At 39.1% G+C, this 25,677-nt stretch overlaps 1 protein-coding gene across 3 annotated transcripts in view; it reads left to right on the top strand.

Annotated features, from left to right (window-relative positions):
- The window catches only part of raph1a (Ras association (RalGDS/AF-6) and pleckstrin homology domains 1a), an 82,212-nt gene that overhangs the window by 16,674 nt on the left and 39,861 nt on the right, over positions 1 to 25,677 (top strand). For all 3 annotated transcript variants that reach the window (XM_059342684.1, XM_059342685.1, XM_059342683.1), the window contains exon 2: positions 10,629 to 10,688. The gene's annotated coding sequence lies outside the window, so the exon portion shown is untranslated. The remainder of the gene's footprint in view (positions 1 to 10,628; positions 10,689 to 25,677) is intronic.

Raw genomic sequence — 25,677 nt, 5'->3', positions numbered from 1 at the left:
GCTTCGTGCCAGGACAGGTGAGCAGAGCGTCCCTCAGAGGCGTCAGCTGCATTTCTTAAACCCACTGCTGGGTTGGTGTAATTCCTTCTGACGGGCCGGGGACCAGGACTTGTTAGAACTGGAGCAGGTCTGATGGTTTTCAGCTGAGTCAGACTCCTTCTCTGCTCTGTCATTATATGATTAGCTCCATAACTCTGCACACGCTAAATCTGTACACACTGAAAGTTGTGCAGTGTGTCCTGAGCTCAGAGCTGCTGAGAGTCTCAGTGGGCGGAAAAAAGTGAATGCAACACCGACACACGTGCATGAAGCACACGAGGCTCCGCCCTCTTCGCTCTGTCATTACGTGTTTCTCTCTGGTTCCTGCTGCAGATGTTGTTTCTGGTCTGGCAGGAACCTCTTCAGCCCAGGACACACACACACACACACACACACACACACACACACGGAAAGTTTTTTCAGGCTGTGAGGCTTTTAGTTTGGGTGTCACTGTGTGTCGAAGGAAAGTTCTGCTCTTTAACCGCGGACGTGTAATGGATGTGAAAGTCGTCTGTTTTTGGTGGAGTTCAGCATCAGCAGTGTGGTGCAGCAGAAACACCACACAGTATGTTCACTGACTTTATTATATTATACATTTACATTTACATTACAGAAGTTTCCGTGCAAATCTAACGTGAATTTCTGAAGTTTCCGCAAAATAAAACTTGGATCATGTTTACACAGAGCAGAGAGGAGAGGACAGGAGAGGCTGGAAACATAAATATACTTCAATATGTGGAGAAAACTGTTTTTACAACATTCAGGACACTTGTGGACACAAATGTTAATCTTTTCTTAAGTTTTATTCACATTCACAAAAAATGTTATCAGAAAAATTTAACTTTATACTTAAATATACCATAATTTCATTTTTTTATCAAAATATATATATATATATACATATATATGTATATATATGTATATATACATATATATGTATATATATGTATATATACATACATATATATATGTGTATATATGTATGTGTGTGTGTGTGTGTGTGTGTATATATATATATATATATATATATATATATATATATATATATATATTAATTGTGTCTTCTGCTTCTTAAAAAGACTCATGTTGAACATGTTGATAAAGATTAACTTCCTTCATGCACGTTTAAGTTTGCATTTGTGTTTTCCAAAGCAAATAATCATCATAATCAGAAAATGCTGGTTGGAAGGTTTTGAACCTTATAAAACTGCTGGATTTGCAGGATGTTAATAACAAACATAATATGAAAATCTATTGTTTATTCTGAAATCACAGCAGAAAAACAATAATATAGCAGGTAATTAAAATGGTGAGTTGAGCGGTGCTCCTACACTGCCCCCTACAGGTCATGTGAATGTTGCATCTTGTAGACATGTAAGGGTTAAAATATCTGGTGCAAAAAACCAACTGTACGAACAGACGCAGGACAAGCAAGGCAGCCATCCTGCACACATGAACACGTAGTTCACAGCAAATATATCTCCAAAACGTACCTGAAAAGTATTAAAATATGTTTGAAAAGGTAACTGACTGTAGCTTCACATGTCTTGGAGCCACATTAGAGTCGTCTTATCTCACTCTGCAACAAATTGAATTAGAGTTTTTTAACTCACTAACTATTCATTTAAAGGAGCAGTTCAACTCAAAATCAACATACAAATCAAAAACCACATATTTTCTTCTTGTGTTGTGCTGTGAGCTGCAGAGTGTTGGCGGTTTCTGTCTTCTCTAGAGTTTAATAGAACTGCAGTAGATGGCACTTTGTTTTAAGCACAATAAAAATGTTTTGGGGGAAAACTCAACAGGAGTGTTTTTTGCCAAAAGTCCCAGCATGTTTACTGAAGAGAATCCACAGTCTGTTGAGTTATTAAAATGAAAATAGTCACGAGATGAAACTATGATCAGTAAAATAGTGAGTCTTTCTGAATCTGATCACACAGATTCCCGTTTACCGGGTTTAATCTGACTGATTCAGGCTCCGTTTACACGAGGACGGTCTGAACAGAAGACGCAACAGTGGCGTCACGTCTCCACTTTTTATTCCGCGTTTAGACGAGCGTTTTCGGGAGGAAATCTGCTGCATACGGTGACGCAAAAGTGTGTGAATTGGATTGTATGCAGCCAGGCGGCATCACTTAAAGCCATAAGAGCATCTTTGGACATGCAGAAGTTTTCACGCGACACATTTTCATCAGCTACTCCTTCCACAAAGTTCTCCACCATCACTAGATCTCCCAGGTCTCGTCCAAAGCGGCCTGGCTCGCCTCCGACCAATCGGTGCATCCAAAATGTGATGGAGGTAATTCCAGATCCTTCTCTGTTCACTAATACTATCTGTACATATCCTGTACATTTGGTGGAAAGACTCCTGTAAGTTTATTAGAGCTGCCAGAGCAGCTTGAAGGTCCGACGCATGGAAATAATCCCACATGTTTGTTTATTTCCTGTACTGGAGCATGTATGTGACGTAAACACATACGTGACGTGAGCAGATCAGATCAGAGTTTTGTGTCTTGTCAGTGTAGACGACACGCTACGGCGGAGCGGATTTAACTTTCCCACTTTGGAAGGTGGTTTCAGATTTTTGTGTTTTTAAGCCCCAAAAACGCCGTCACCATCTAAACGAAAGGCACTTCCGATAAAATATTTTGTCGTTTTTACCCGCAAGCGTCCTCGTGTAAACGGGGCCTTAGACTCTACCAGGGTCCTCTCAGACCACAGGGTCCTCTCAGACTGTACCAGGGTCCTCCTGTCAGTGCTGCTCTCCCCTCAGCATTTTAACCCAGTAGCTCAGTGACCTTGTATCCTTGTATTGAGTGTATGAGACGGTGTTCACTCTGTGTGTGTGTGTCAGAGCAGAGTGCTGTGATTCTTCCTGACAGTTCTGCAGTGCGACCGACTCCACTGCAGCACTGTTAAACCTGTGTGTGTGTGTGTGTGTGTGTGTGTGTGTGTGTGTGTGTGTGTGTGTGTGTGTGTGTGTGTTTCTCTGAGGGGTCGTCTCTCAGCCTGAGGGGTTAACACACTGACCCAAACTGTGCTGCCATCATCCGTTTATCTGCTGGTTATTGGCTTCATTTCATCAGTCTGATGTGACGGAGTGGCAGGAAAATATTAAAATAATACCAATAACCTTTTTTTTTCCGACAGCCGGATGTTTCAAATATCTTTATTGTGAAGCTACAAGTAGCCGAACATCACCATGTACACAATTATCTTCTTAATAAACATAAAATATCAAAACATGCGTCAGAAAAACAAAAACCACCACAGAATCATCAACAAAAATACAGTAAGGCCAAAAATAAATAAATAATAATAATAACAACAACAACAACAATATCAAACATCAGAATTAGGAAATAAAATAATAAAATACAAAATTAATCAATAAAAATGTATAAAACATCATACCATCACCTAAAGTAATTCAACCTGATTGACAAAAATAAAATAAAAAATATTCACTGAAAATCTGTTTACACAGAGCTGAGAGGAGAGGACAGGAGAGGCTGTTTACACAGAGCAGAGAGGAGAGGACAGGACAGGAGAGGCTGGAAACAATACTTCAATAAGTACAATATGTGGAGAAAATTGTTTTTACAACATTCAGGACACTTCTTGTGGTGATTTCTTTTTTCTTTTTTTTGTTTGCATTCCAGAGTCTCTGAAGAGACTTTTTTGCACCAGAACATTTTAAATGTAAAAGTCCTGCAGTCAATTTGTCAAATATTTGATTTAATATTAGAGTAGTTGCTGATAATCTTTCTGTAATAGTTTCAGCTGTAGCTGGTCGAGCACACAGGGTATTTCATATCTTCCTTTATTATATCTTAACCTTTTTACTGCTTTACTTCTTGGAAAGAAGAACATCTTGCACAATATTTCTTCACTTGGAAATCCAAGTGAAGAAATATTGTGCAGAGATATGCTGTGTCAGCAGAAGTTGCAGTAACCGGACGAGGAGGAAACGCCAGAATAGATCAGCTCTCTCACTGCCCTCAGAGATGTTTCCAACTAACGATGTTTAAATGAGTCTCAGTCAGCAGCAGATCTGTTCTAGAGACATTTGATTAAATAGATCACAGATGAGTTCAGTTCAGTTCTGCTCTGTCTGCTTCTACTTTCTGAGCCCTCAGAGCAATCAAGCAGACTGCAGATTTAACCCTAGTGTGTGTGTGTGTGTGTGTGTGTGTGTTACCAGGCAGATTAGCTGTGACTCTGTCAGGGTTGAAGGTTTGACTCTTAATGAACAGTGAAGAAGCTTTAGTTTGTGCTTTAGTATCAGTGATGTGTGTGTGTGTGCGTGTGCGTGCATTCGTGTGTGTGTGTGCGTGTGTGTGTGTATGTGTATGTATGTGTGTGTGTGTGTGTGTGTGTGTGTGCGTGCATTCGTGTGTGTGTGTGTGTGTGTGCGTGTGCGTGCATTCGTGTGTGTGTGTGTGTGTGTATGTGTATGTATGTGTGTGTGTGTGTGTGTGTGTGTGTGCGTGCATTTGTGTGTGTGTGTGTGTGTGTATGTGTGTGTGTCTGTGTGTGTGTGTGTGTGTGTGTGTGTGTGCGTGCGTGCGTGCGTGCGTGCATTCGTGTGTGTGTGTGTGTGTGTGTGTGTGTGTGTGTGCGTGCATTCATGTGTGTGTGTGCATTCGCGCGCGTGTGTGTGTGTGTGTGTGTGTGTGTGTGTGTGTGTGCGTGCGTGCACTTGTGTGTGTGTGTGTGTGTGTGTCCTTCAACTGCTGTAGACTCAACTGTCTGCTGTCAGGAGACGAGTTGTTCTAAAAAGGTGTGTTTGGGTTTTATCTCCCTCCTCTGAGCCTTAAAGGGACAGTTCTTGGTTTGGGACATTAAGTTGTAATATAAGGATTGAACAGTCATTCCTGAAGTTCTCTGGGAGGATAATAATCATTTTTTTTAATTTTGTGCTGCTACTGTTTGAGTGTTTCTGAAGCTGCATGAAAGAGTTAAAAGTTGTTGTTGTGAAGATATTGAAGTTCAGTCTGCCCTGCTCTCTGTCTGTCAGGTTTGGAGTCACATCCAGTTTTCTGCTTTTATTGGCCGAGCAGTCAGAACTTTTAAAAGGCCAAACTTGATCCTGTTGGAGGTTTTTATGGCTTATTTTGGAGTTCCAGCTTCTCTTTCCTGAGCTGTTTTTACCTCTGAACTCTAACTGAAGCTGTGATTTATTCTTTAACTCCTTCCTGACACATTACCGTCACATGATGAATACTAATTTGCTCTGGGTGGATCTGAGGTGGTGACTCAAGACTGTTTGTCTTGATTAAGCAATGCGTCAGAAATGTTGCAACAATGTCTTTATTGTTTCAATTAAATGTTTCCCAGTTTGCCAATTATTCCGATGATTAGTTGTGGAGACTGTAATCGTGGCTTTACACACTCTGTGGCTGATTGCGGCTCATTATGGGAGAAATAACGGCGATTGTTTCAGCGTGAGGCTGTAAAGCTTCTGTGTTGGCAGGTCGACTGGTTTCATAAGAGACTTTAATGCGTCATGTTAGGAAAGGGAGCATACAGAAACCTGCACGTAGCTGCAGCTCACACTCACATTCACCAGGAGAAGATATTTATAAAAACAAACTGATCATGAGATATTTCACATCAAACCACGAGGAAACTCAAGATTTAAGGGCTGCAACAAGTACTCAACAGTTTCAATAGTTGATTAATTGTTTACGTACATTTTGGGGGTAAAAAAGCCAAAAGATCCTGCTACTTTAATACGAGGATTTGTTGTTATTGATTAATAACTCAATGTCTTTAGGTATTGGAGACAAAACGAGACACGAGACGCAACCAAAGACCAAGAAAATGTTATTTGTATTTCTTAGTATTTTCTGACATTTGGACCCTAACTTGAACCTGTCTGAGCCACAGTTTTTGAAACAAATGTTTATCAGATTTTCCAACCAAGTTACTGGTTGAGTTAGTTAAGTTCTAAATGAAGACAATGAGTTTTACCTTAACATCAAAGCCATTTATTTTCTGGTTAGTAAATTAAAAGTACACGCCCTTTATTAAACGGCCCACTGACCATGTGGTCCCAGTGAATGTTGCAGCACGAGTTCTTTGTCTTATTCCAGAGAAATTCATATAATGCTGCAGTGTAAACCAACAACTGAAGAGAAACAAGTGTGGAACTGAGATATCTGTACATGAATGCATCTAAATACTTAACCTTGGTGCCAAATTTAGACTTGTCAGGTAAAAAAAGGCTTGTGAAACATTTCTGTTCTGGTGTGTCAGTGGATGTCTGAGCTGGGGATGGATGGATGGATGGATGATGGGCGGTTGGATGGATGGATGGATGGATGATGGGCGGTTGGATGGATGGATGGTTGGATGGTTGGATGGTTGGGTGGATGGATGGATGGATGGATGGATGGATGGATGGTTGGATGGCTGGATGATTGGATGGATGGATGGATGGATGGATGGATGGATGGTTGGATGGCTGGATGGTTGGCTGGATGGATGGTTGGATGGATGGATGGATGGATGGATGGATGGATGGATGGTTGGATGGATGGATGGATGGATGGATGGATGGATGGTTGGATGGATGGATGGATGGATGGATGGTTGGATGGATGGATGGATGGATGGATGGATGGATGGATGGATGGATGGATGGATGGATGGTTGGATGTCCCTGCTGCTGCTCTCAGTGTCACAAGTGAAATGTTATCAGTCTGTCAGCTGGTATCAGACGTGAGAACTCAAGTCAGTAAGAAACTACAGATGTATCATGTTGTAAAAAACAGTTTTCTCCACATATTGTACATATGTAATACCCTGTGTGCTCGACCAGCTACAGCTGAAACTATTACAGAAAGATTATCAGTAACTATTCTAATATCAAATCAAATATTTGACAAATTGACTGCAGGACTTTTACATTTAATCTGGTTAGTGCAAACGCTTTATTTTTAAATGACACATGTAGAATAAAGAGATTCTGATACAAATATCAACATTTTAACACAAGTTTTGGTCACTTTTTATAACGGAAACATACGTCATCTATGATCTGTTCAAGGACCGTCAGAAAGTTCAAATTCTGATGATAATGACTGTTTTTACAGTTTCTTTCTGCGGTAAATGATGGATTTTGGGCGATTCTTTGAAGTAAACAAACTTTTCAGGTGCAGTTCAGAGGGTTAAAGACCAACAGAGCGGTGAAATGAGCTCTGAGCTCCAAACCAACAAGCCAAAACATAGACGTTACCAAGAAAGATGTTGGGAAACTCAGTGACAGTCATCAGGAGAATCTGACCACAGAACACAGATATTTATAGATGTATTTATAGCAGAAAGACGTGGCGATGAAGCCACAATCAAAGACACAATAATCCTCAGAGTTATTAACAGAGTTCTGATGGTCGACCTCAAGTTATTCTGTTATTCATTTGTTCTGAATACTTTCATGAGCTGTAACGTGTTGCGACACCATGAGGAACTGTTTCAAATGACTCGTCAGTTTTAAATTCCTCCAGTGTCACAACCACATGAGTGCAGCCGGAGGTCACCACATGAAGGAACCCTGTGCTGCTCCACATGTCTCAGGGTCAGAGGTCAACATTGTCACAAACACTTATTACCCGGCCTATTACTGCTTGTGTTGGAGCATTCTCTGTAGATTCTCTGTTTTTCTTTTTCTGGTGTGTTTTTTCTGTGATCAGATTTGGTCCTGAACCAGCCAAAATGTCTCTCTGTTTCCATCTTCACTGAGTCTCTCTGTGGCAAACACTGTAAATCTGGAGCTCTGTGAGAATAAACCGTTCAGTTATTCCAGGCGCGGTGAATTAAGGTTTTTACATAAGCAATTTACATTGTTGCAGTCTACTCCTTCTTATTCTGTCTGTATATAAACTTAAATAATGTTTACCATGACATGTTGGTGTCATTGTTTTAAGCACAACCTCATCTATATGACCTGATCATTACTTTCCACTTTGACTTTCTAGATTGTGATATTAAGAACACAATAAAACCCTAACATTTTATTTAGAGAATGATGTTTGTTTTACTCTCAGTGAAGAATTGTAATTTTTGGTTTCAAATATAACATCTAAGAGGTAAAATGAGGAGAACTTATCTCCAAATTATTAAAAGAAAAAGACACTAAATGACAAAATAAAAGACACAAATTTACCAAAAAGACGCCATATTACCAAAAAAAGACACAAACTTACCAAGGACACCAAATTACCAAAAAAGACACAAAAAGACCAAAAAGAAAGACAAAATGATGAGAACATCTAGTTCTATATTTTATATTAAATTTGACCTTATTGGGAATATAATTATGAATAAATTATACCTTGCTTGGGTTGTCAGATATGTAAATAAAAAGGCGTTATCATAAATGCTGCTATCATTAATGATTATTAATTAACTTAATGTTTATAATCAAATTATCATATTTATATGTAGTAATAGTTGAAGGAATTATTAATTATTTTCATAGAAGAGGTTGACATATCGTTCACAGTGTACAACATTAAATAGACAGCTTTTGTATTCAAAAAGGGAATTTTGCCTATTCTAAATAGTTCAGTCTCAGGTTCTACTGGTCTGTAGTGGTTCAGTCTCTACTGTGTGTGTGTGTGTGTGTGTGTGTGTGTGTGTGTGTGTGTGTGTGTGTGTGTGTGTGTGTGTGTGTTTGTCCCAACAAAAGCTGTTCTTGTTGTTCAACCATCAGCTACTGATCATATGAGAGCTGCTAATGATCTTATGCAAGTGTGTGTGTGTGTGTGTGTGTGTGTGTGTGTGTGTGTGTGTGTGTGTTGTTTTCCTCTGTGCATGTGACATGTTGCCATTTCTGTGTATTTGTATGACATGGTTATTACACATTTCCATGTGATAGATGACATCATGTATTTCACTTTTACACACACACACACACACACACACACACACACACTTAGTTATGTGTGTGTGTGTGTGTGTGTGTGTGTGTGTGTGTGTGTGTGTGTGTGTGTGTGTGTGTGTGTGTGTGACCTCTTTCAAGTAAAAGTACAAAAGTATTAGCACATAAAAATATATTTAACCCTCTGGAGATCAGATCACATGACCTGTTGATGACATCACACTGTAAAACCTCCATAGCTCATAAGAGTTTAATGTAAGAGCTGATATCTAGACATTTTCCATGTTTTTTTTTTATATTAACCAAAATCATTATCAAGAAAACCATGGAAAATAAAGAAAACAAGGGAGGTCTGATATTATTATATATATTTTTATATTTATTTTAATTATATATATTTTGTTAGATTTGGAACCAACATTTACAATTCACTGAGAGTAAAAAAGATAATTTGAGAGAGAGAGGAAGAGGGGGAGGGGACTTAGTGTATTTAAATGTTGTTGCTGTCAGTAATTTTTAGGTCACACACGTTGAGCCGCCTCAGCACGACACAAACACACACCAGTGCCACCTGCTGACAGAGACAGCTGCAGGTGTGTGTGTGTGTGTGCCTTTAATCCAGTTATAAGCTAACACTTTCCAGTCTTTGTGCTAAGTATACTGTATACAGATACTGGATCCACTTTTATTTTCATACTATATATTTGTATTACTGCTGTTTCTTTAAACCTCCTGATGCACCAACAGAGGAGGAGAGAAGAGTGCAGAATAACAGTTATAACGACAGAAACCATTGAAAAAGAAAAGGTTTTTTTTCATAAATTACTTTTAAAAACTGAAATAAAAAGGAATTTATATATTAACACTTTTCCAAGTGCCCAAGAGTGTTACATATGTTGTAAAAAAAAAAGAGACAACATTACAAAAAAATACCTAAAAATGTAAATAAAGACACAAAATTAGCAAAAATACGTAAATAGAAAATGATCTAAAAATATTAGAAAAAGACAAAAAACACTAAATACAAAAAAGAGGTAAAAAATATAAAAAAAGACACACAATGACCCCAAAATGTGTAATATAACCAGTTTTCTCCTCATGTTGTACATATTGAAGTATTGTCATGTTTCCCGCCTCTCCTGTCCTCTCCTCTCAGCTCTGTGTAAACGGCCTCTCCTGTCCTCTCCTCTCTGCTCTGTGTAAACAGCCTCTCCTGTCCTCTCCTCTCTGCTCTGTGTAAACAGCCTCTCCTGTCCTCTCCTCTCTGCTCTGTGTAAACAGATTTTCAGTGAATATTTGTCACGTGACCGTTGGTCTCAGCAGAATCAATCCTGTCTTCACAGAGTCTCTGAGGAGCAGAATTTAATGTTTTTAACAGGATCTTGTTAGTGCAAACACTTTATTTTAAATGACACATGAAGAATAAAGAGATTCTGACACAAATATCAACATTTTAACACAAGTTTGATGACTTTTAATAACCGAATCGTTCCTCAGAGAGTTGAACTCTGCCTGTGTTTCTTTCCTTGTGTCAGAGAACAGACTTTTTATCCTGTGTTCTGGGGGTTCAGAGGGTTAAAGCGTCTCAGTGGTGCTGTGTGGTTTATATGGAGCTGTCCATCCAAAGGAAACCTGATCATGTATAATAATGTGTGTGTGTTTGTGTGTGTGTGTGTGTGTGTGTGTGTGTGTGTGTCTGCAGGCTGACTGGTTCCTCCCTCTGAGCTGTTGGAGCTGGACTGAACAGAGAAACAGACCAAAGGTAAACACATTAACACACTCCCATCGCCTCCTCAGTGTGTGTGTGTGTGTGTGTGTGTGTGTGTGTTTGTCTTCATATAGTTGTGAGGACCAACCCATGGCAGAATACCAACATTGTGAGGACATTTGTAGTTGTGAGGACATTTTTTCCAGTCCTCACAAAGAAAATGCTAGGATAGCCTCTAAAGGCCATAATTAATCATCTGTATGAATTTCAGGGAAGGTCCTAACAGAGATGGTAAACCCTGAAATGTGTGTGTTGGGCTAGGGGAAGTGGTGGTCCTCACAACTACACAAAGACGTGTGTGTGAGTGTGTGTGTGTGTGTGTGTGTGTGTGTGTGTGTGTGTGTGTGTGTGTGTGTGTGTGTTACATACACACTGTTTCATTTTATTAGCGGTTATTAAATATGATTTAGGAGGAAGAGAGATGGCTAACTCTTTTGCTGCTCCCATCATTAACTCCAGAATAACTGATGCATTTGAATCATTTTTGGGGTGAGTGTGTTTCTAGATCTACTAACCCAATGTTAGGTCTGTCATGATGACACATTTTTTAGGATGATATATTTTTCCTGAAACTATGACGATATACGATGGTATTGTTGAGTACATCCTTTCCCACAGCAATGAATTTTTAAATCTCAAGAATATTAAATATTGGAATTGAAGTGTGGAAAAAAAATATTAACACATAAATAAACTACTATCAAAACAAATAAAATAGACACTTTGTTAGACGCTCTGTTAGCAGAAATTGCACTAAGATAAATATTAAATTATTACATATTATAAATAATATATAAGCAGCTGTTTCAGAGATTTTTTGGCAATTCCTACTGCCTGTCAAACATTTGCAGTGTTACTTAAATAGCACAAAAAGTCTGTGTTATAATGCGTCCACTATAAGAGTGGCATGGCTCCTTTAAGGGGCAGGACAGTCAGTGCTAACAGGCTAACAGTTAGCTTTGTAGCAGTACATTGTGTATGTGCTAACAGGCTAACAGTTAGCTCATTTCAGATTGACTTTAACATCTTTGGGCGGTCCCAAATATTTCTTAATGCAGAAAAAACCCAGAAACAATACCCAGTTTTATTTTAGACAGCATTGTACGTACAGTTAGTGGAAAACTGAAAACTTTCCTGTTCCAACACACACACACACACACACACACACACACACACACACACACACACAGACGGCTCCATGTAGAAATAGTTTTTCCAGTTTGTTGTGGAAACACTTGATCAGGATCCTGATCTGAACCCTTCAGGACTCTATCCTGCAGCAGCAGCAGCAGATCTTCTCACTGTTTTCCTGGTAAAATTCCTGCAAACTCGTTCTAACAGCTGAACCCAGCAGAAGATTAATGATCATCATTTTAAAAAGCGATGTCCAAGAGTCATGTAAAGCATACAGCTCTAATGTTCCACACACTCTTGGCCATAAAGTGTGTTTGGTGAAGTTTCCAAAAATGTTTCTGCCACTTGTGTTACGCTGTAATGTTGCTGGAGTGGTCTGTGGCTCTGGAACAGTTTCATGTGTTATTATCAGCTGACGGTTAGAAAACTATGCAGAAGTTCCAAAATAAATGTTCCTGTATGAATCACGCGCAGCCTCTCCTGTTCTTCAGACTCGTGTTCCTTTCGTGGAAAACTAAACGTCTCTGTGGCGAGAGGCTCCAGCGTTTAGCCACAGCCGGCTCCTGACAGCCTCTTTTATAAAGCTGTGGTCGGATCAGACTGATCCCTGGACAGCAGAGACTCATCAGGCTGCAGGGCTCGGGGTAAAGAGTGGAAAGTGACATGATACTCTCTGTATTTCTGTCTCCTCGAACCACGAAACAGCTAAAATATTCAGTCCTCTCTCCTGCCAGGGAGCAGTTAGTAATAAGTTATTATAGTGCTGAAAAAAAGTGTTAAAAATGTAGATAAAATAAAACTTAATAAAATCAACTTCACTATATGAAATGAAAAAAAATAAAAATGTAAAATAACTCAGTGTCATGTAAAACTATTGTATTTTTTTAAGTAGGTCTTTCCAATGTACATAAAAAAAAGTTTTAACATGCATTTATTATGAAAAATGTGTGAATTATCCTCATTAAACCTGATCTGTGAGAGGTAAAGAACAATATTGCACTAAATATTGATTGAGATGGTTAGTAATGGAGTTAATCATGAAATATAAAGAATGTTTATTGAGATTTTTTGGTTTCTGACACTTTTAGATAATTAAATATGCCCCGGGTCAAATCGTCCCACAAACATTGTTGTTGTTCCTGAGAAACGAACATAACAGGAGAGTTGAACTGTTGCATGGGCGAAAGTTATATTTTAAAGTCACAAAGGTGATCCAATATGTATATAATAAGGTTTTGCTTTGCATGCACAGATTTAAAACATTTTTTCTCCGTAGAGTTCTCAGGTTGAGTCCAACATCAGATTTATTTATGGAGACATTTTGTTCAACTCTGAGTTGATGAATTAATAATAAAAAAGAACAAATCAGGACTTTATTTGTGGCTAAACACTCACAGCCCAGTAATATAAGTGAGGTCTTAGAAAGTCTAAAATGTAACTTGTGGCCCAGCTTGTAGAGCAGCCGTCCACTGGAGGGTCACTGGTTCAAATCCTGACTAGCAGTCTGCATCTCCAAGTATCTTTGGGCGACATGCTGAAGCCCAAACTGCTGCGTTATCATGTGTGCATGTTGTTTACTGATGGTGGCAGCTTGTAGTATGAAGGTGTGTGTGTGTGAATGATCATCTGTAGTGTGAAAGAAATGTTGAAATGTGACACCAAAGAAAATGTAAATTTGTGAGTTTCCATCAGTTGGTTCAGAACCAATAAACAAAGCTGCAGTAACATGCTTTGGTCAGGAGGTGGCAGTGTGATGTGTTGCTGTAGGCTAATCTGTCAGTAAACAGGAGAAGGAGAGGGAAAACAACAACAAAAAGAGTCTTTTTAGAAGAATTTTACGTTTTTTGGGGGGTCATTTTGTGTCTTTTTGTCTTTTTCAGTCTATTTTGGTCATTTTACATATTTTTTCGTCAATTTGTCTTTTTTGGTCCTTTTTTTATGTCCACCAACTCCTAAAACACAGCAGTTGAAGCAAATTTGTAGCAAAATTTGTAGCATTAAAGAAAATGTGAATGAATGAGTTTCCGTCAAATAAACAAAGCTGCAGTAACGTAATTTGTTCAGCAGGTGGCGGTGTAATGTGTTGCTGTAGGCTAATTTGTCAGTAAACAGGAGAAGAAGAGAGAAAACAACAACAAAAAGAGTCTTTTAAAAAAGAATTTTACGGTTTTTGGGGGCTCATTTTGTGTCTTTTTGGTCATTTTACGTCTTTTTTGTCATTTTGTGTTTGTTTTTTTTTACGTCTATTTTGGTCATTTTACATATTTTTCGTCAATTTGTCTTTTTTGGTCCTTTTTGTCTTTTTTTATGTCCACTAACTCCTAAAACATAGCAGTTGAAGCAAATTTGAAGCAAATTTGTGGCATTAAAGAAAATGTGAATGAGTGAGTTTCCATCAAATAAACAAAGCTGCAGTAAGGTACTTTGGTCAGCAGGTGGCAGTGTGATGTGTTGCTGTAGGCTAATCTGTCAGTAAACAGGAGAAGAAGAAAGAAAACAACAACAAAAAGAAAAAATAGAGAGAAGGCTTCAGTGAGTTAAATGTTTGATATGTCAGAACTTATTCACAAAAAGATTCTGTCTCCTGTTTAATGTTTAACTATTTTTTACAAAAGAGACAAAAACACCTCAAGCGAGCGTAAAAACGTAAAAAATTTTGGTGTTTCCATCAAGCTTTTTTCCCATGAGAATCTTCAAAATGTGCAGAAATGAATTGACGGAAACACGACTACTGACTAAAAAAGAACTTTACAAGTTCAGTCTGTTTCTGAGTCACTGTCAGGGGAAAAACTCACAAATATAGATCAGAAACAAAAGGATTTCTATAGATGTGAAAAATAAAGAAATTCATGCACATGAGAGATTCAAGTACAGAAGTCGAGTTATTGAAACGAGTAATGCTGCAGCATCAGACCACGAGGGAACGTTTGGATGGGAAAGTTGTTTTTTCTGTGAAGATCAGACAGTTTTCACAAACTTAAAGGTTGTGTGTGTGTGTGTGTGGGATGCTGCCCTGTTATCAGACACACAGCTGCAGCCCTGATGATCATATCAAAGTGCTGTGTGTGTATTTATATGTGGGTGTGGTTGTGTGTGTGGCTGCTGTGTAGGTTTGGCATCATATAGTAAGGTAAATATATATAAAGTGACAGAGCTGCAGCTGACGCCCTGCAGGATCGTCCTCAGCTCAGTGATACAGTGAATACATGCAGTGCTGCTTGTTGAACTGCTGCAGCTGCTGAATATTTAGCAAAATAATCAGTTTTTAGTGAAAGGTGACATACTTGTTCTGATGCTACACTGTAAAAAAAAATCTGTTTAATTTACGGTAAAATACCGGCAGCTGTGGTTGCCAGAACATCACCGTAAAAAATACAGTGAGCGTATGTAAATGTAAATATCAGCAAAAACTGTAATTTATACTGAATATCCCATTACTTTTAGGATAATTGTGTCATCATGGTATTTCTCCATTAACTTTACATGGAAATTTTATATTTTTACAGCAAAACTGTGTGTTTTCTACAGTTTATGGCGGTAGAATTTAAAGTTTTATACTATTGTTTGATTTACAGTAATTAAAAGTATCTACTACGGTGATGTACAATGTTTAATTTTACGACCTATTTCTGATGCAATTTGACAGTTTTTCACTGTAAATTAAACAAACATTTTTTACAGTGTAATAAGACAATAATTGCTGCATGATGAATGTATCTTTGTCACCCGGTGCAGAAGTTAGTTAGCTTCCCTGTAGGTCTCCCGATACCAAACATATAGTATTTATTTGACTGGATTTGGGATTTTTGCAGAAAATATGTTTACATTTTGTCCAGCAGAACTGTGAGTTTACAGTTTATTTAGGAGACATGTCTGTGCTATGCTTCATATTTAATTGGGAGACGTTCCTTTCTGTTTGTGCAGCAGGTTAAACTCCAACAGAGAGAGGAGGTGAAATATTAGCATAAGCTACGAAAGCATCTTCCATCTCCAACTCTGTTGCATCACAGAAAATTTGCCTTTTAGAGTTTTGCTCTCAAATCTGTTTTCTTGGTTGCAGCATGAATGTGTGTGTGTGTGTGTGTATGTGTGTGTGCGTGTGTGTGTGCGTGTGTGCGTGTGCGTGTCAGACTGTGTCCAACTATATTACGTCCATAATAATAAATCCATTCAGTTACAGTAAAAAACAACTTCCTGCTGCCTGTTTGTTCCTGCAAAAATAGAACTCATTTGTTGTGTGTGTGTGTGTGTGTGTGTGTGTGTGTGTGTGTGTGTGAGTGTGAGTGTGTGTGTGTGTGTGATACACAGTGGCAGCTGAGGACCCCTGGGGTCTGCTGGGTCCAGTCTCGGGGCTCACACACACAAACGCACAATGGGTCACAACTTTGGGTCACATCACATACATGCATACGTGTGTGTGTGTGTGTGTGTGTGTGTGTGTGTGTGTGTCTCATCCTAAAAGTGCACGTGCCTGTGCATGTGCCTGTGCTTATGACTCACAGTGACTCTACCTTTAGCACAAAATCACAGAAACAGAGAAAGAGACATGAACAAAGCTTCATGCTGCAGAGTCCAGATCACATGTAGAGCTCTAAAAACAGCTGTGTGTGTGTGTGTGTGTGTGTGTGTGTGTGTGTGTGTGTGTGTGTGTGTGTCTAAAAGAATAAAAGCTTTCTTATAGGAACCGAATAAAATTCTTTGTAGGTTGTGTTTTATCTGAAATGAAACAGAGTAAATACAGAAACACACATACAGCATTGCACCTGTTTCACAAGATTTTAATGTGTATTATCAGTTAAAATACTTAATATTCCCATAAGAATAGATGAGAAGAGGTCTGCTCCACCTGGCAGCAGCTTGTTATTAGCTCATTAATTGTCCACTCAGTGAAAACAAAGTGGTTATGTTTGGTTTAAAGGCTGCAGTTTCCTTCCTTTTTTTTTGGTAATTTTGTGTATTTTTGTTAATTTTTGTCTCTTTTTTTGTGGTCATTTTGTGTCTATTTGGTCATTTGAAGGTTTTTTGGTCATTTTATTTTTGGTAATTTTCTGCCTTTTTTGTCACAGTGTAACTTCACTTTTTTTACGTAACGTCTGTGGCTCACATCACCCACATAACTACTTCACAACTACTTAGATTTAATTAATAATATTGCGTGCAATCTGTTGCCTCAATTTTATTGAGTAGCTATTATTTATAGCCAAGAAAGCCAGTTAAAGTGAAATCATAGGGGCTTTCACAGTGTATGTGTGTGTGTTGTTGTTTTTTAATATTCTTTTTATTGCCAAGTTCACATTCTTTTTCAAAAAAAGAATAAAAGTTAAAACAAAACAAAAAACAACAACAAACAAACCAACAACAAACAAAACAAACAACAACATGGCAGCATCTTAAAACATAAATAGATTGGATATGACAAAATGCCGGATTACCACACAACTTGGGTACAGTGTCCAAACAACAGCAACAAGAAAAAGAAAAGTGCCGACCTGAATTGGAGATTTATAGGACAACAGCAGCAACTAAGACATAAATGGAGCTTTGTGTTTGCCATCAGATGAGATCCATACATTATGGCAGAGAGAAGGATTAGCTTCCAGTCAGTATGATCACATAATTGGAATCATTCAAATTTTAACATGAACCTCTCTCAGGTCCTTCAGAAATTTTAATACAGGCTTCCATACCTTATCAAAAATTACCCACCTGCCTGCGTTGTATGTGTGTGTTGAAGAGAAACCCTCTGAAGCACAGACTGAGGATACAAAGAGAAGTGTAAGTCAGCAGGTTATATGCAGTATTTAGAGTAAACTGCTGCTCAGTGTAGGTGAGTCAGCCTCTCTCTCTCTCTCTCTCTCTCTCTCTCTCTCTCTCTCTCTCTCTCTCTCTCTCTCTCTCTTCCTGTACTGTATTGACGGCAGCAGATGTCGATACGAGGCGGTGGTGGTGGTGGTGGTGGTGGGGGGGAGTGAGGAGGAAATGATGTAATCCTGCTGCAGGTCTCGGGGGAAGTGATATCATTGTTGCGGCTCTTCCTCTGCCTCTCTGCGCTCAGCTTCCTGTGATACTTTAACCGTTTCTCTGCAGCTCAGACACAAAACACAAACACAATCATGTCAATTACACTCATACAACACTTATAAATAACTGAATCTCAGTAAAATAAGTTTTCCCTGCTGACCTAAGTTTGCTGACCTAATAAGGCCCTTATAAGTCCTTACAAGATGCTTATTAACATTATTGTGTGTTTATAAGCTTATATAAGTGTTAATAATGGCATTATAATACAGCTAATAGCAGGCTATAAGAGATTTATAAGCACTAATAAGAAACTTGTTAACAGTTTGCAAATGCTTAAGAACATTAATAAAAGCCTCATGAGTATCTTATAATAGTTCATAATAGCATTATAAACACCCATGACCCACCCATTATGTCTTTGCCATGCCTTTATTAATCTTATTTTGTTTGCTTATTGATATTAAAATATACTTTATTGCTCATCTATTATAAGTTAACTATAAGTTAATTATGCTTTTTGCAACTACCGGATCTAAAGCGAGAACAATGCCTTATTACTTGTTAATTAATGGTTATTAAGGACCTTATTATAAAGCGTTACCTATCTTTTGATAAACAGATGTGTTATTAAAAATAATAATAATAATAATAATAATAATAATAATACTTATAATAATGGGCCAAAATGATGTGAAATTGCATCATTTCTTAGCAGCTGCTGATGCTGCATTTGACTGTAGTGTAATCAGGTGTGGAGCCCATAAATAAGCAGCATTTCACATATTATAAGTAAAATTGTTCAGTGTCAGTATTTTTGAAAACAAAACACGTTATATTAGTTGGTTAAACTTGTAACGCCGCTATGAAATGTCAGCTAATGTTGCGACTAAAATTTTTAGTTAGCATTGATACGCTAATGGCTACTCTTGTAGCTGTAACAAGCAGCGCCGCTAGCATCAGTTAGCCGCTAGCATCAGTTAGCCGCTAGCTTTCGCTAATGAATTTCACCGCTTTCCCGCATTTCACAACAAAGAAATAAGAGTTATCAGAACTATTGTCCCTTGTTTTGAACCCCAACTTAAAGATATAAGTAACAACAACTCACCAACTTGTTTTTGAGCAGACAACTGGCTTCCTTTGTTGTGCTAACTTACATTATTGCCCTAAATGTTTTACCAACTTAAATCACTGTTTTAGGCCAAAAACTACAAGTTGGCTTTTTTGCAGTGTGGTGTAGAAATTGGCTTCAGTTCCCATCATCAGCAAAGTAAAGCAGTGAAAATATTCTAAATACAACATACACTTAAACTTCAGCTGGTATATCCTTGTACGCTGGGCAGTTCAATGATGCTTCGATGATTCTTTACAGTGTGGTTATTCTTCTCGTGTTGAGCCAGACTGGTGAACAAACTCTTGAAATGTGTTTGTGGAACATCTTCAGAGTTTAAACTGATGTTTTCCAGCTTGTATAAACATGTTCAGTGAATCAGCTGATATCTAGAGACAGACTCCCACATCAGCATCATCAGCATGTCTCCTGTGAGAGAGCAACAAACATAAAACTGTTTCACTGTCGGACTTGGCAGCAATTCAGGCCTCACACACACACACACACACACACACACACACACACACACACACACACACACACACACACACACACACACACACAGACACACACACAGAGGGGCCAGCTCCTGTCATTGATGTCACAGTGTGAATCCTCGGGCTAATTATGTACCCTGGCGGGACACAAACACACACATAAACACACACACACACACACACACACACACACACTGTGAGGCGCTGTGTGTGGTGTATTTACAGCTTGTGGCTGAGTGTGACAGACGACATTAAAGCTTAAAGAAACATGTCGTAGTAAAACCATTTATAACATTTACTTTGTTCTCTTTGTCACATGAGGTTTCATTTACTATTCACAGGATGTTCAGACAGAAAAGTAGAAAAAATACGTAATTAGTGAACAGATTATGAAATAAAATGTACTTTTGAGTCTGTTACAGAGTAAAAACTTTTAGTTGTCGAAACAGAAAATATGTTTGCCTTTTTTATTTAGTCCTGTTATATTATTCAGTAATTAAGAAACGGTGTTGTTATAATTCAGCTGAAAATGAAAATGTGACCTAAAAGAATTAAAGCTTTCTTATAGGAACTGAATAAGATTCTTTGTAGGTTGTGTTTTATCTGATCTAAACAGAAACACACATGCTGCGTTGCACCTGTTTCACACGATTTAATGGGTATTATCAGTTAAAACAGTTTAAATTCCCACAAGAATAGATGAGTAGAGCTTATCAGCTCATTAAATGGCCACTGTGTGAAAACAAAGTCGTTATGTTTAGTTAAAAGGCTGCAGTTTCCTTACTTTTTCAATTAATTTTGTTTAAATTTTGATCATTTTACTTCTTTTTTTGTAATTTTGTGTCTTTTTTTGTCATTTTGTGTCAGTTTTTTTGTCATTTTGTGTCTGTTTTTTCGTCATTTTGTGTCTTTTTTTGTCATTTTGTCTGTTTTTTTTTTGTCATTTTGTGTCTTTTTTTTCATTTTGTGTCTGTTTTTTGCCATTTTGTGTCTTTCTTTGGTCATTTTACACTTTTTTTTTACAGCAGTGAACCGTACGTGTATGTATAACAACATGTGCTATTTTTAGAATGCTGTTCAATAATCTGATGGCATTTGAATGGTTTTGGTTCTGGTTCTGACAGCAACATTTAAATATCACAACAGAGCTGCAACGATGAGAAGTAGAGACGAGATATTTATTGCTGAACTAACTTTTGACTCAAAAAGACAGAAAATGAGAGAGAGAGTAACATCTGATACTGTCTCTCATTGCTTCTCTTTTCTCTGGATCTGATTTATAGCTTCGCTTCACAAAAACCCAACAACCCTAAAAATACTGCTGTGTGTGTGTGTGTGTGTGTGTGTGTGTGTGTGTGTGTGTGTGTGTGTGCGTGTGCGTGTGCGTGTGCGCGTGTGTGTGTGTGTGTGTGATGTCCTGATATAGAGTCGTGGGAACGGGCCACTTTGAATGCAGGAACATTCACAGTGTTGTGTTGTGGCTGTGGACCAGTGGAGGCTGCACTGTGGGAAACTGGGAGCTGCCCAGTATACACACACACACACACACACACACAGTTACAGATGGAGTGTGTGGCTCAGAGGCACTAAGGCAGCAGATGTTGGTGCAGTCAGGAGGGAGGATCTCCTGCAACACTGCTGATTTCTCTGAACCCCAAACCCTCCGGCAGGTTTAAAAAAAGTATGTTTTCTTTTAAAAAAAAGCCAAAAAAATCGGTTTATCATACAAAGAAACTGTAAAAACAGATAGTACTGTCAAAGTTTGAACTTTCAGACGGCCCTTGAGCAGATCATCAGTTACAAAAGTTTCTGTGATAAAAAGTGACAAAAACTTGTTTTAAAATGTTTATATTTGTGTCAGAATCTCTTTATTCTAAATGTGTCATTTAAAATAAAGTGTTTGCACTAACCAGATCCTGTTAAAAACATTAAATTCTGCTCAGAGACTAGCCTGGGTATACCCAGACTGCCTTGCACGCTCAAATTTAATTTCGAACTGCGGCGGGGTCTGGAAACTAGCAAGGAATCTTAGCCCTGTTTTAGGGATCCAATCACAGAGCGGGGAGGGACGGTGAGACGATGACGCGTACTACTCGGCACTTGGAAGCTTGTAGTTTTCCGGATCCAACATGGCTGCTGCAGACGCGAAACTCTCTTTAGCTGTAGATGGTGTTTTAAATAGTTTAGAGCGAAAGTTGAAAGGCGAAAGGTCTCTCGGCGGCTCCGCTCTCCGCTCGTTCCGCCGAGACCGCCGGTCACCGCCGGTGATCTGGCTACCAGCCGGGGGACAGCAGAGCCCCCAGAGACCCGCAGCAGCTTGTTTATTGCCCATAAAATCAGTGGATGTGTGTGGCTGAATGACATGAAGGGGAATAAAGCGTGAAAATAAATAATCTTACAGAAAGCGAGAACTGGAGGAGCAAAGCAGCAAACAACACTCTCTCACAGACACACACACAACAAACATCCATCTCTGTAGCTCTACTACATCATCTGGTATAACTGATCTGATTGGCTAAGAGCTACCTACAGACGCTTTGATAGACATTCTAAGCGCCCAATAAACGGCTCTGGAGGATCGTAAACCACACCTCCTCTACGGAGAAATCCATTGAAGGTGTCCAGACCTAATCTCCAATGAGATTTGGTCTGGTGTTAGCCAGGCTACTCAGAGACGCTGTGAAGACATGATTGATTCTGCTGAGACCAACGGTCACGTGACAAATATTCACTGAAAATCTGTTTACACAGAGCAGAGAGGAGAGGACAGGAGAGGCTGTTTACACAGAGCTGAGAAGAGAGGACAGGAGAGGCTGGAAACATGACAAAACTTCAAAATGTACAATATGTGGAGAAAACTTTTTTTTACGTCTTTTTAAATTATTTTTGTGGGTCATTATGTGTCTTATTTGGTAATTTTACTTCTTTTTGGTTATTTTGTGTCTTTTTTGGTCATTTTACGCTTTTTTTTGGGGTCATTTTTTATGTTTTTTTTGTCATTTTTTGAATACAACATTTGTGACACTTGTGCGCACTTGGAAAATTGTTTAGATATAAGTTCCATTTTATTCCATTTTAAAACTAATTTATCAGAGGGACCTTTTCTTCTTTTTAATGATTTCTGTTGTTATAACTGTTATTCTGCACTCTTCTCTCCTCTGCTGCTGTTGCTTCAGGAGGTTTAAAGAAACTGCAGTAATACATTTTTTATTTACTGTCTCACTCCGTCTGATTAAAACAGAGGAGCAGTGAGTGAGGGAGGAAGAGGAGGAGGAGGAGAAGGAGAGAAAGAGGGAGTGAAGGAAACAGAAAACATTCAGGAAGAAGAAGGGAAAGAAAAACTGAAGCAGGAGGAATGAAGGATGGGAGGATGATTGCATGGTTGGAGAGTGACAGACAGGAGGAGTGTGGCTGCTGCAGCACAGTAATTACTGTTTACTTTGGACACACACACACACACACACACACACACACACACACACACACACACACACACACACACACACACACAGCACTTACAGCCCATCAGCCGTTCTTGCTGTCTCAGCTGTTTGACAGTTTGACTCCTGCTGCTGCATTTAAAAGCAGTCTGACAATCAACTCACTCCAGAATAATACAGTATAATATAATATAATATAATATAATGTAATATAATGTAATATAGTATAATATAATGGCGAGATGGATACATTAATGGGATCATTTATGAATGATTTTCCGTTACATTCATCAACACTTCGCTCGTCTGACCTTTATACAGGCATGGAAAAAAATTATTAGACCACCTTGTTTTCTTCAGTTTCTTGTTCATTTTAATGCCTGGTACAACTAAAGGTACATTTGTTTGGACAAATATAATGCTAACAACAAAAGCAGCTCATAACAGTTTAATTTAAGAGTTGATATCTAGACATTTTCCATGGTTTTCTTGATAATGACCAAAATTATTATCAAGAAAACCATGGAAAATGTCTAGATATCAGCTCTTAAATTAAACTCTTTTGTTGTTATTATTATATTTGTCCAGACAAATGTACATTTAGCTGTACCAGGCATTAAATTAACAATACATTGAAGAAAACAAGGGTGGTGTAATATTTTTTTCATGACTGTAGATTCAATTTTGTTGAATTTTGACAGTTAAGAGAGTGTTTTCTTACTTTCGGACGAGTCGACTGATTCAAGCTTAAACATCAGGTTAAATGTAAGGGAAAATTAGCCATCAGAAACATTTTTAATATATAACAATTGTATATTAACACAACTTGTATAGTTGTGAGAGTTGGTGGTACAGTAACACATCACTGAGTATTGATTAGTGCAGATTTAAACTTTTCTGCTTTGACTCATTTTCATCTGATTAAGCTTATTAACTGTGACATGTTGAGAAAATGTCTTTCTTTCAATACATAATAAGTTTAAATTATTGCCTGTTACTCACAGCTGTGTGTGTGTGCAGCTGAGAAATTAATTTCAGTTTGCTGACAGTTTTATCAGTCCGTGTGTGTGTGTGTGTGTGTCTGTGTGTGTGTGTGTCTGTGTCTGTGTGTGTGTGTGTGTGTGTGTGTGTGTGTGTGTGTGTGTGTGTGTGTGTGTGTGTGTGTGTGTGTGTGGAGCAGAGAGATGCAGCAGGAAGCAACGTGAAGAGAATCTTACTGCAGTTCGATTTTTCCTGAACAGAAAAAAGGTTCATTTGTTGGCCAGCCGGCGTGAAAACAGCAGAGTGCAGCTGTGAGAGTTTTCACAACGCTCCTCTAATCCCTCACACACACACACACACACACACACACACACACACACACACACACACACACACACACACACACACACACACACTGTCCCTGTCCTCCGGTCTAAATGACAGACCTACTAACCACAGGGATCTAATTGTAGCACCGCTCCTCAGTGTGTGTGTCACATTCTGCTCTCTAATCTGTGTGTGTGTGTGTGTGTGTGTGTGTGTGTGTGTGTGTGTGTGTGTGGTGACTCCCCAGGAATAGCACGCTGAGCCCCGGGTGATACTGAGGGGTCACCTGGGTGGAGATCAGCAGGAGAGAGAGGAGGAGGGAGAGAAGGAGGTGGGGAAGAGAGAGAGAGGTGGAGGAGGTGAGGAGAGGGAGGAGGAAAGGAAGAGAGAGGAGGAGGTGAGGAAAGAGGAGAGAGGTGGAGGAGATGAGGAGAGAGAGAGGAAGAGAAGGAGGTGGGGAAGAGAGAGAGGTGGAGGAGGTGAGGAGAGAGAGAGGAGGAGAGGAGAAAGGGGAGGAGGTGAGGAGAGAGAGAGGAGGAAAGGAAGAGAGGAGGAGGAGAGAGTAGGAGAAGGAGGTGAGGAGAGGAGGAGAGTAGAAGAGAGGAGGAGGTGAGGAGAGAGAGGAGGAGGAGGAGAGAGAGGAGGAGGAGGTGAGGAGAGAGAGTAGGAGAAGGAGGTGAGGAGAGGAGGAAAGTAGAAGAGAGGAGGAGGTGAGGAGAGAGAGGAGGAGGAGGAGAGAGGAGGAGGAGAGAGAGGATGAGGTGAGGAGAGATAAGGGAGGAGGTGAGGAGAGAGAGTAGGAGAAGGAGGTGAGGAGAGGAGGAAAGTAGAAGAGAGGAGGAGGTGAGGAGAGAGAGGATGAGGTGAGGAGAGATGAGGGAGGAGGTGAGGAGAGAGAGAAGGAGAAGGAGGAGGTGGGGAGATGAATCAGATTATTGATCTGATCAGTTTGAAATATGAACCTTGATCTCCAGAGAGGAGAACAGGTTTTATCTGTGTGTTCAGTTGCTGTTTATCTTTCTATATTAATAAAAAATAATCCAGTAAAACTTTAAATGGTTTCAGTGGTTCAGAATGTTTGTGCTGTAAATACTTTCCAGTTTCTACATCAGTTCTATCCAAAGTTATGAGTTTAATCAATCATGTGAGAGTGTTACATCATGTGTGAAACTGTTTGCTACTGAACGTCAACACACACACACACACACACACACACACACACACACACACACACAGATCAGAGAAAAGACACACAGCAGCTGTTGAATTCTTCTGTGTAGCTTCAGCCTGTTTATTTTAACACTGTGTGTGTGTGTGTGTGTGTGTGTGTGTGTGTGTGTGTGCGTGTGTGTGTGTGCGTGTGTGTGTGTGTGTGTGTGTGTGTGTGTGTGAGAGTGTGTGTGTGTGTGTATTCTCAGTGATTGATCATTATTGGTGTCATTAATCACAGCAGCACTCTCTCCAAAACTATGTTA

The sequence above is a fragment of the Centropristis striata genome, chromosome 10, assembly GCF_030273125.1.
Source record: "Centropristis striata isolate RG_2023a ecotype Rhode Island chromosome 10, C.striata_1.0, whole genome shotgun sequence".
Classification (NCBI taxonomy): Eukaryota; Metazoa; Chordata; class Actinopteri; order Perciformes; family Serranidae; genus Centropristis; species Centropristis striata.
Note: the sequence above shows the minus strand (reverse complement) of the source record. Positions and strands in the feature narration are given on the sequence as shown.